This window comes from Alosa pseudoharengus, unplaced genomic scaffold, assembly GCF_046254945.1.
Source record: "Alosa pseudoharengus isolate Yale_2024_CS ecotype anadromous, Long Island Sound unplaced genomic scaffold, YU_APseudo_1.1 YU_APseudo_1.1_scf_2, whole genome shotgun sequence".
Taxonomy (NCBI): domain Eukaryota; kingdom Metazoa; phylum Chordata; class Actinopteri; order Clupeiformes; family Clupeidae; genus Alosa; species Alosa pseudoharengus.
Window position 1 is genome coordinate 26,783,133 of NW_027468663.1, and position 11,449 is coordinate 26,794,581.

The following is an 11,449-nucleotide window of genomic DNA, read 5'->3' on the forward strand; positions in this document are numbered from 1 at the left end:
TAATCTTCAGTCCAAGCCTCAAAAAAGTTATCCCTTTTTGTCTTCAAACCTAAAACCGTTCGCCCGTAACAGCCAATCAAAATTGGCGGCGAAGCCACCAAACAGGAAGTGAAGGGATATCTCAGTAATACTTTCACGTATCAAACCCAAACTTGTTACATGGGCTCAGAACCCAATTAGGAGGAGGCTCAAGAAATTTGGTAAATTTTGACCACTGTGTGGCGCAATAATCACAGGAAGTAGGCTCATATCTCAGAAATGCTTACACATATTGAAACCAAACTTGGTACATGGACTTGAGACCCCATTCTGAAGATACAAAATAAATTTGGTGTCTTTTGACCACTAGGGGGGCGCTATAATCACAGGAAGTAGGGTCATATCTCAGCAATGCTTTCACATATAGAAACCAAACTTGGTATATGGACTTGGGATCCCATCCTGAGGGCACACAACACATTTGGTGACCTTCGACCACTAGGGGGGCGCTAGAGATACACGAAATTAGCTCATATCTCAGCAACGCCTTTATCTATCAAAACCAAACTTGGTACATGGACTCGGGACCCGATTCTGAAGACACATAATACATTTGGTATACTTTGACCACTAGGGGCGCTATAAGTAGGAAGACTTTTACGTATCGACACCAAACTTGATACGTTGATTCGTAAACACATCCTAAGGACCCACAATAAATTTGGTGACATTTGACCACTAGGGGCTCTATGATTAGCAACACTTTCACCTATCGCAACCAAACTTGGTATGTGGACTTGGGAATAGATCCTGAGGATGCACAATTAATTTGGTGTGCTTTCACCACTAGGGGTGCTATAATTATCACTTTCACCGATTTAAACCAAACTTGGTATGTCCAGTCCAGTCCAATCCAATCCCAACTCCTGCTTATCTGCTTGGCCCCCTCATTGCTGCTTGCAGCTATATTTTTTATTTTATTTTTTAGTCGCGGAGGGAAAGCGTCTCTGGGGTGACTGGTCCACGATCAGGAAATTTAGTTTTTGATTCGAGAAATGTCAAGTCATCACAAGTCAAAGAGGCAAAGTCCGAGTCAAGTCTCGAGTAAATAGTATTCAAGTCCAAGTCGAGTCGCAAGTCATGCAGAATTTTATCAAGTCAAGTCTGAAGTCATTAAAATCATGACTCAAGTCTGACTCGAGTCCAAGTCATGTGACTCGAGTAGGGTTGCCACCTGTCCAGGATTTTCCTGATTGTCCAGGATTTTCATGGTCTGTCCAGGAAAATAAAAATAAAAATCCTGGACACTGAATGTCCCGGATTGTTGTACACGATGCGCAAAATGTATATTTCAGTTTAATTGAAGCGTGCCTACGTCCATAAACGTATACACAGCCTTATTGGGTCTACAAAAATTATGTAGCATAACATGGGTGGTGGTGCTGGGGGCACGCACCGTGGAGGTTCATTAGAAATGGTAAGGTGGAGACGGAGAGTGTGTGGGACAAGGAGAGACAGAGAAAGGAAAGTTTATTCCATATAAGCAAAAAAGCAGAACCTAATTATGTATTCCCCCTTTTTTTTCAATACTGCCCCCAGGTGTCCACAACTAAAAACTGTTGAAAATATAACAAAATAATAAAGGTCTGCTATTAAATAAAGCAATTAACTAAACAAATAACTAGAAATTGTCATTCTTACTAATTTTAGCTATACAATTGTCGCTTAGAATGACGGTTTTTATCTTGGGTTAGATGTGCGAAAGGCGCCGTTGCTTACAAACAAAAAGGTCGATTGGATGGTCAAAAATGGATTTTTGTCAGACACAGGTGGCAACCCTAGACTCGAGTCCACATGTCTGCTGTACACACACACACACACACACACAGCACACACAAAGTACGTGTGTGATACCGATTGTGTGTGTAATAGCCTACCGATGATGTTTTTGTGATGAGTGTATGTACAGGTGAATGTGTGTGTGTGTGTGTGGGAGTGGCATGTCCCTACCCTATAATAATCGCTCAAGGTTAGTGAGTGTGTTTTTGTGTCATACCAGATGTTGCCTGACTGATTAACATATATTTTACTATACACTCGCAGAACGAAACACTCATACACTCTCTCTCTCTATACTGTCACTTTTCTGTCATGCATCTGACTGCATGTGTAAGTTGTACAAACTCTTCCTGCCATCATCATATCCAAGGTAAGAATTACAGTACTTTTGTGTGCCAATTGAAAACGGGAATTTACTAGAAATATAACTTTTATTTTTTTCACAAAGCCGTTATCGATAGTCATGTTAGAATCAGCTAGCAATTAGCTAACGTTAGCGATGTTAGTTTCCAGTAACTAACTTCACCATTATGTGGAATATCTGGAATGGTAGTTCATATCATATCTAGCAATAATTCTGTCTGGGATGTCGTTTTGAATGTAGAGTTTTAGTTTCAATGAAATATCAGGTGCAACTTAGCTAGCCTACATTTAAAGTGGCTGTTATCATGCAGGCTAAAATAACAGACAGATGAAAGTTGTTAACGTTAACTAATAATGTTGTGAACTTCCCAGGGACATTCTAGGTAATACAAATGAATTAAGTAATATGTAAGCTATGCAGTTTAGCATGGTCATTAACAGACCTGTCTTGTAATGGATGTGAATGGGGGCAAGCATGATGCATTTGGGGAATTTCGACTGGGGGGTAGGGGGTCATACGGACAAGTAAAGGGATGGTTTCTGAAGGGTAGTGATAGGCTACATGTTCTTTATTTCATAGCCCTTATTTGCCCCTTGTTTGAAGTATACACACACACAGCTTGGTAGTTGTAGTCTATGCGATTAAAAAACACGTGTGTGTGAAGTATCCAAACAATGATAACGCTTTCATTATGGCTGCTTTAGCCACAGACCTTGAGCTACTGTACAGTGGGTTGGGTTCCATTTAGAAGTGTCCACTTCATTCGCCCTTTCGGTGATTCAAACAGCTACTTGAAATGTATTAGGCTACTACTGATATGCATAACTTTTCGCCAAGATGTGGCAGCTTGATACTGTAAGGTGTAAGCCATTGGTTCCAAAGGAGATTTTATTTGGGTCGCCAGCATAGCCTAGTGACAATTTGTGTTGTGTAGGCCTAGCATAGGGCCTACCTTATATAGCTTATAGTTTGTTAACAGTCACGGTTTTGTCATAACTCCCTCTATGCATTTTTGCTTACAATAGCTCTGAAACCGGGGGGCGAACAACAATATTTCTATCGGGCGCCTAGCATGGACTAGGCTGGGTGAAAATCAAAAGATTGCGTCAAAAGATTGAGCTTGGTCTGGCGAAAGCCAGACTAACCATGGACCTCATAGTTGCAAAATGCAAGGGAACATGAATCAGCATATTATTTGCACAAACAATAACGGACAGTAGCTCTTCAACTTTGCCCGTTAAAATGTGTATGAACAGTCTCGCAACGCATTTCATGAAGGCCCTTTTGGACATGTCAGTTATTTGCTCCACTGTAAAACGGCATTTTGTTTTAGACTACTGGTATTTCATTTGTGTATTGACAATAAAGCTGAATATCATATGAACTAGATGACTAAACTTGAATGTAGAAGAAACATTCACAAAAATCCGTGACATGACCTCTCTTCTTGATAGCTGTTGAAAACTGCATGGAACTGACAGGGATTGTTTTGTTTAATAATAAATAAATGAATACATTATGCTGCTACCTTCTGCTTTTCCCAAATACAATGTAGCCTACAGGTGTACCTTTCATCAGTCTAGTTGCAATGGAAGGACTGTGATGAACTGCCCTACTTGGGATTGTTTAGAGATTTTAAAGGTTTTATAACAATGCTACAAATGTTTTGGCCCAGAAACAAATCTATTCACCTTTGCAGCGCCAGTAGGCTACTTTGTGTGCCAAACAAGCATACACAAAAGTTTCAAGAGTGGGGGATGGAGTAGAAGATGGAGACAAATTCATTAATATGATTTATTTTCGCGGAATGGATGTACAGGACTGAGCAGCGGTCATATTTTGTACCGCTATGCGGTACATCTAGTTTCTATAAGTTCTTGGAGGTTCTTTGAAGAAATGAAATGGTTCCTTAAAGAACCTTAGTTTAAAAGGTTCTTTGTTGATTTTTTGACCATTTTTGGTTCTGGTTTGCACCTTTTTTTCTGTGTGTACTGTATATCTATCTCTCTCTCTATCTATCTCTATCTCTCTCTCTCTCTCTCTCACACACACACACACAAACATGCACACACACACACACACGTGTACAGACACACACACAAACATACACACACAAACATGCACACACACGTACACACACACACACAAACATACACACACACAAACATGCACACACACATACACACACTCACACACAGCTGGAAGTTCATTTGACCTTTACTCACTTCCTGTTAAGTGTGTGTGTCAATAGCAGGAGAAGACAGACTTGTACAGACAGTCTTTGTCTTACACTCACCTAAACCCGCATTCAGACACGCAAACAAACAAAGATTCATAGTCTGGTATATATGTTTGTGTGTGTGTGTGGGTGAGTGGGTAAGTGGGTGGGTGGATATATGTGTAACTATTCCAAAGCTGTGAATCATATGTGAATCAACAGTATATTGGTGGCACCAGTTCAGCTCCTTTGAACTTGAAGAATTTCACGTTTAAACACGCACACACACACACACACACACACACACACACAATATAGCGTCATGTCATGGCTGAGTGGCACAAGCATAACAAACACCCAGAAACGCTTCAAGGCACACACACACACACACACACACATACACACACACACATACAGACACATATAAAGACAGACACACACACACAAGAGAGATTACAAAGGTGATCAAGGTGCGTGTGTATGTGTGTGTGCGTGCGTGCGTGTGTGTGTGTGTACGAGAGTTGTGTGTGTGTGTGTGTGTGGTCATTGGGATATGAATGTGTGTGTGTGTGTGTGTGGTCATTGGGATATGAATGTGAGTAGTGTGTGTGTGCTTATACTGTATGTGTGTGTGTGTGTGTGGTCATTGGAATATGAATGTGTGTGTGTGTGTGTGGTCATTGGGACATGAATGTGTGTGTGTGTGTGTTGGTGTGTGTGATATTGAGTGGCAGAAACAGGTGGGAACACTTCCTACCTAAAGGGGGGCCTGCCAGCAACACACACTTACACACACGTGTGTGTGACATACATAGCACACACACCTAATTGGATCTGGAGGAGTTGCTGCCGGAAAGGCTTGCGTGTGTGTGTGTGTGTGTGTGTGTGTGGGTGGGTGGAGAAGTGGGTGGGAGCACAAACATGGGAGTATGTGTGTTGACAGGGTCAGATGACTGGGAGTTTGTGTGTGTGTGTGTGTGTGTGTGTTTGGACTCGGGGGCAGGAGGGGAATAGTATATTTTCCCCTTGTGGAGTATTTACTCAGGGTCAGTGTGTGTGTGTGTGTTTGTATGTGTGTGTGTGTGTTCGTATGTGTGTGTGTATGTCAGGCTCAAACTCCTGTGCCCCTCCTCCCCAGTTCATACACACACACACACACACACACACACAAAAACACCCCCACACACACCCTCACAGCTGTCCTCTAGATCCTCTTACAGGTTCAACAGGTTTGAACTTTCTTTGACATGAAGTTGAACTCACATAGACCCTCGATGCGCACGCACGCATACACACACAAACACACACACACGCACACACACACACACACACGCACACACACATACACACAAGCACCTATGAGGACCTGTCTGATGTAAGAGTGTGATGCGTGTATGACAGTGTGGTGTGTGTGAGTCAGACACAGCAGACCTTCATTCATTCTCTCACACACAGGAATGATTCTCATCATTATAGTGTGTTCTTGTATTTTGCAGTATGAACATAATTATGCAGTTAAATACATAATGACCGGCGTTCTATACATTATCCTGCTTTATTATATCATTATACCGCTACCTGCTAAAACGAAAAAAATAAACTCCACATGATATGATTTTTACATGTTTTTGTTACCGTTTCGTCGTGGCTTTGCTGAGAAACAAATAGTTTGCAACACACACTGAATGAAGCTCCATTGCAATAAGTGACCGGACTACTCGCGGAGTGATATGAAAGACGTGAATAAGAAGCACAAAACCCATTTTCCTTGACAGAGGTCTATTACACAAAATGATCAGACCTTCGAACGTTGGGAAGGCCCATTCAAGTGAATGGAGCATTATAGCATTATGAAGAGCTGTGTAAGTGGTATTATCACCATCATCATTATCATTAACTCTACCCTCCATCTCTGTTGTTTTTGTGTCTGTAAGTTCATATTAATTGTTACTGTAACGTCTCCTCTTCTCTGTTGAATGTTGATCCTAACTTGTAAGTTGTTTTGGATAAAAATATCTAAAAACTACAATGAGTGAATCTGGGCCATTCCTGAGAGCAATGTGCTGTGCTGTCTTGCTCTGGTGACGCACAGACGCACACACACACACACACACATACACACACACACACAGGGCCGGCACCTGCTGTCGTAAGGGGAGATCGGTACCTTTGTGATATCACGCTCCTGTCTGGGCGCGTGTGCTTATCGCCGCATGCGTCAGCGGTCCTTCTGGACTGTTGTTGTTCTCCAGTCCCACGTGTCCACGTGCGTGCGTGTGTGTGTGTGTGTGTGACACAGAGTGGGTGCACTTGCATATGTACAGAGAGCAGACAACTGCATGCGCGCACACACACACGCACACGCACACGGCCAGACATGTAAACATCACACATCCCAGAACAGCCACAGAAACCACCACACTGGCGTCAGTTTAACTGACTGTATGATTAGCCAATCAGAAACAGACGAGTGCCTGAGTTCAATCCAAAACAGTTGAAATCCGTCTGACATCAGGCAGGTCTAGTGGTTCAATCAGATAACCCGAACCAATGCTAACAATCTGGACAAAAACAGATAGACAAAACTATTCAGCTGTCACTAACACAAAACAGAAACATAGTTTATGGAAAGCAAAAGGCACAATACCATATCAGAGTATATTTATGTAAATTAAATTGGGGAGTATGTGTTTAATACCATATTAAAGTATAGTTCAGTAGTTATTGGCAGAGATGTCAAAGTCCAGCTTCAGAAAATAAAAGTCCTGCCATGTATTGGTTCTACCTGTGCACCTTACACATGTGATTTCACTAATTAGCTGATCTACCTAGCTTAACTCCTGAATACCCAGCTCTTCAGAGAATATCTCCTCTCGTAGCACTACTTACAACTAGCCTTAATTCTAGCACCTGACTTATCACCTGACTAGGACTGACACTTGACTGTATGGAAATAGTACTCACTGATGCACTAACTTGTGCTTATTGTACTCTACCTTAATTGTTTACCATGTTGGGAGTCATTTTGGTCAAAAGGTGTCAGCCAAATGTAATGTAATACTGTAATTAACATATTGTGCTAATTAGAATGAGCTGATTAAGTGAATAGTTAAATGTGGCAGGACTTTTACTTCCTGAAGCCGGACTTGTTGCACCTCTTGTTATTGGGGCGTATGAGTTTGATAACATATTAAAGTATAGTTAAGTAGTTATTGGGGAGTATGAGTTTAATACTATATTAGTGTATAGACCAGTAGTTATTGGGAGTATGAGTTTAATACCATATTAAGTTATTGGGGAGTTTAATATTAGCCATTGCCAGACAGTGTCAGGAGTAACCCATGATTTTGGAGAAGAAATATCCTACACCAAATTCCCCTGGCCCTGGATAGATCTTCTGATCCAGGGTCAGTGGCTGTATGGACCCGTGGCGTCATACTAGAGGCCTGCCCAGGGGTTATAGCCCCTGATTGCGGGATGGCTGACCCCTGCTGGTGACATGGAGGCATTGCAGTGTATTAGCTTTAAATCTCAGGTAAGCAGGAAGACGGGGAAAGCTTGACCCCCCTTGGCGGGCAGTGGGCAGTCATTCACAGGGCTGTCGGGAGCAGCTCTGCAGATGTCATGTAACGTCACTGAATGCAATGTCATACAATGTGTATGCAGTTATCTGGACTGAGTAAAGGAGAGAGAGGAAGTCCAAGTCTGACAGGGTCAATGAGTCTGCAGCCAAAAGCATGAAGGATGTGCCTGTAGTGTGTTAGTGTGTGTGCATGTGCAGATTATGTGTGTATGTTCGTGTCTGTGTGTGTGTGTGTGTGTGTGTGTGTGTGTGTCTGTGTGTGTGTGACTATGTGTGTATGTGTTTGTTTGTGCGTGTGTGTGTGTGTGTTTAGCATGTGTGTATGTGTATGTCTGTGTGTGTGTGTTTAGCATGTGTGTATGTGTATGTCTGTGTGTGTGTGTGTGTGTGTGTGTGTTTAGCATTTGTGTATGTGTGTGTGTGTGTGTGTGTTTAGCATGTGTGTATGTGTATGTCTGTGTGTGTGTGTGTTTAGCATTTGTGTATGTGTATGTCTTTGTGTGTGTGTGTGTGTGTGTTTAGCATGTGTGTATGTGTATGTCTGTGTGTGTGTGTGTGTGTGTTTAGCATGTGTGTATGTGTATGTCTGTGTGTGTGTTTTGCATGTGTGTGTAGTGTGTCTGGTCTGTGGGTGTCTCTAGGCCAGAGTGAGAGGAAAGAGTAGGCGTCCAGCTGCCAGCATTTCCTCTTCCTGTCTGTGTGCATGCCACTCTCCCGCCAGAGAGGAGTGCTGACCGAGCACAGTCCATCTACACACACATACACACACACACACATACATGCACACGCACACACACATGCACACACATACATGCACACACACACACACACACACACACATATTCTAACACACAGCTCAGGGAGCACAGTAGTTCTAAAGAATATTTTGAATAATTTTGGCTCACAGACGTGGGCCGAGATCTCCAAATCTCAGTTGGTATGAAATGACTGTGTGTGTGTGTGCAAGCCAGGCTGTCTCATTTTGAGTGTGAAACAGGCCCTGTTGCGGAACACACACAGACAAAACAGACACACAAACACACACACACAGACACAGTTTCAACCCCCAACACATGACGCTGCCCCTCCGCCAATCTCTCTGTGGCTGTAGTCACAAAACACCATGAATAGTAGTGAATCATCATCGTGTCCGAATAATCAAAACACCATGACTAGCAGTGAATCATCGTGTCCTAATAATCAACCTACAAAACACCATGAATAGCAGTGAATCATCATCATGTAATAATCATACTATTCTGGAAAGGCTGTTGTCCCATTGTTCTATCTTAACCACGTGTAGACCCGACACACTGAACTGGACAGGGCCACACTCAGTAGGGCTGAGGACACATGCACACACACACATAGTGTTCCATGCATAAGACATTGAGGGTAAACAGTGCTCCCACATCCACCTATGTTAGCAACCTATGCAGAAGCATGCAGTTGTGGCCAAAAGTTTTGTCGGTGACGCAATGGACCCTTGGAATCAAAAAGTTTGAGAACTCCTGCTCCAAAGAGCCCTGCACCTTTAGCTCCCCAAAAAGTGCTAGAGTTCTAAGGTCCTTTAAGGTCTTTGGATTTATGTCCTCAGCGAGAGTTTCCAGATAACTGTTGGAGCTTGAGGGATTCCATACGGCTGCTCTGCATAGGTATTCACCTTGCCACAAATTTCATCAGAGCCCAGACTCTTTGTGCTAGTGTGTGTGTGTGTGTGTGTGAGTGTACTTGTGAGAGTTCTTGACACTGTGCTGTTGGCCAGGACTGCTTGTGTGTGAGAGTGTGGGTGAGAGATTAGCATGTAAGTGTGTGTGTATGTGTGTGTGTCCATGTGAGTGAAGGCTGACACCGGATGTGTGTGTGTGTGTGTGTGTGTGTGCGTGTCCATGTGAATGTAGGCTGACGCTGGTTTGTGTGTGTGTGTGTCCATGTGAGTGTGGGCTGACTCCGGTGTGTGTGTGTGTGTGTGTGTGTGTGTGTGTGTGCTCAGAGCTCAGAGACGGACTCGTGGGCTGCAGTGGCGGACTGGCGGGGGTGGAGAGCAGCCGGCTCACTTTGTCTGGAACAAAACGTCCTCCTTTGCTGTCTCTCTCTTTCTCTATCTCTCCATCTCTCCCTCACTCCCTACAGTTTTATCATCCTATCCATCCCTCTCTCCAGCTCGTGTACTCTCTTGTTCTCCTGTATTCTCTTCTGTTCTGCCAGTGGAATCGTGTGACCTGTTGAGAGCATAAAGGATGATGGGCCTGGGACGCCAGACACCAGTGTTGAGCTTTCTGGACGTGTTGTGAGCATAATGCAACACTGACGAAGGAAGACACCAATTTATAACCCTATACAATGCTGTTGTTGTTGTTGTTGTTGCCACTGCTTCTGCTGCTGATACTGCTCTGACAACAATTACACAATCAGATACTTAACTAACCCTCATAACTGCATCAGTTATCAAGGACTGAGCATCCTAACCCCCAAACCACTCCCTCCCTGACACCAATCAAAAACCCAGAGCAAACCCCCACACACAGATATTATGCATGCGTGCACAAGCACAGTTACTCGATCACACAAACAGGGAAACAACAGTCCAGCAGAGGGTAGGGTATAGACAACAATCCTGATTGCTCCACTTCAACCCTCTCTGGTATAGACTTTCCACAGGTTGTAGTGTTCTGATCTCTGATTGGTTCATCCATCCACCAATCCAGAGCCATTGCAGAGCCATGACCTAGAACCAATTTCACAGCATGATTCATCCAAATGGTTGCTAGGTTCCACCTTATCTTAGAGGTAACTCAAGGTGGAGAGAATAAATGTTTGGGTGCTCCTTGGAAAACCTTATCTGCAGTCCTGGTGTTCACAGGAGGTCATAATCACAGCGCTGATGAAGCCATTTGAATTCAAAGATGTTATGATGGAAACAGCAACAGACGTCATTGTCAAGGTCAAGGTGTCAACAATATTGTAGGAAATGTGTATTGTTGGAAAAGTGTTTACCTGGCAGAGCACGGCCCTGGAACCACAGCTCGAGTTCACGCACCTATGGAGGTCAAATTCAGGGAATGTGAGGAGGAAGGCTATAAAGTAATTTGTGACCATCCACCTGGAAACATGAAGTGGCATCTGCTTTGGAATTGGGGCAGCCTCTTTTAGGTAGGGGTCATTTCACTTCCTTGAGCTCCACATTAATTGGTCAAGGTACATCATTCATGACACCATGTTGTTCAGTCAGGCACAGAATAATGAGAGAGGGACATGTGATGACGGGGCAGTGTACCAGGAGCACCTTTCGTGTTATCTGGTGAGAATACGGTTATGTCGCAACTGTCTGCAACGCTCCCCATATATATATATGGGGAGCGGTGGTAGTGTAGTGGTTAGGGAGCTGGGCTAGCGTGCAGTAGCCTGAAAGTTGTCGGTTCAATTCCCGGCTTCCACCGTTGTGCCCTAGGCACTTAACCCCAAG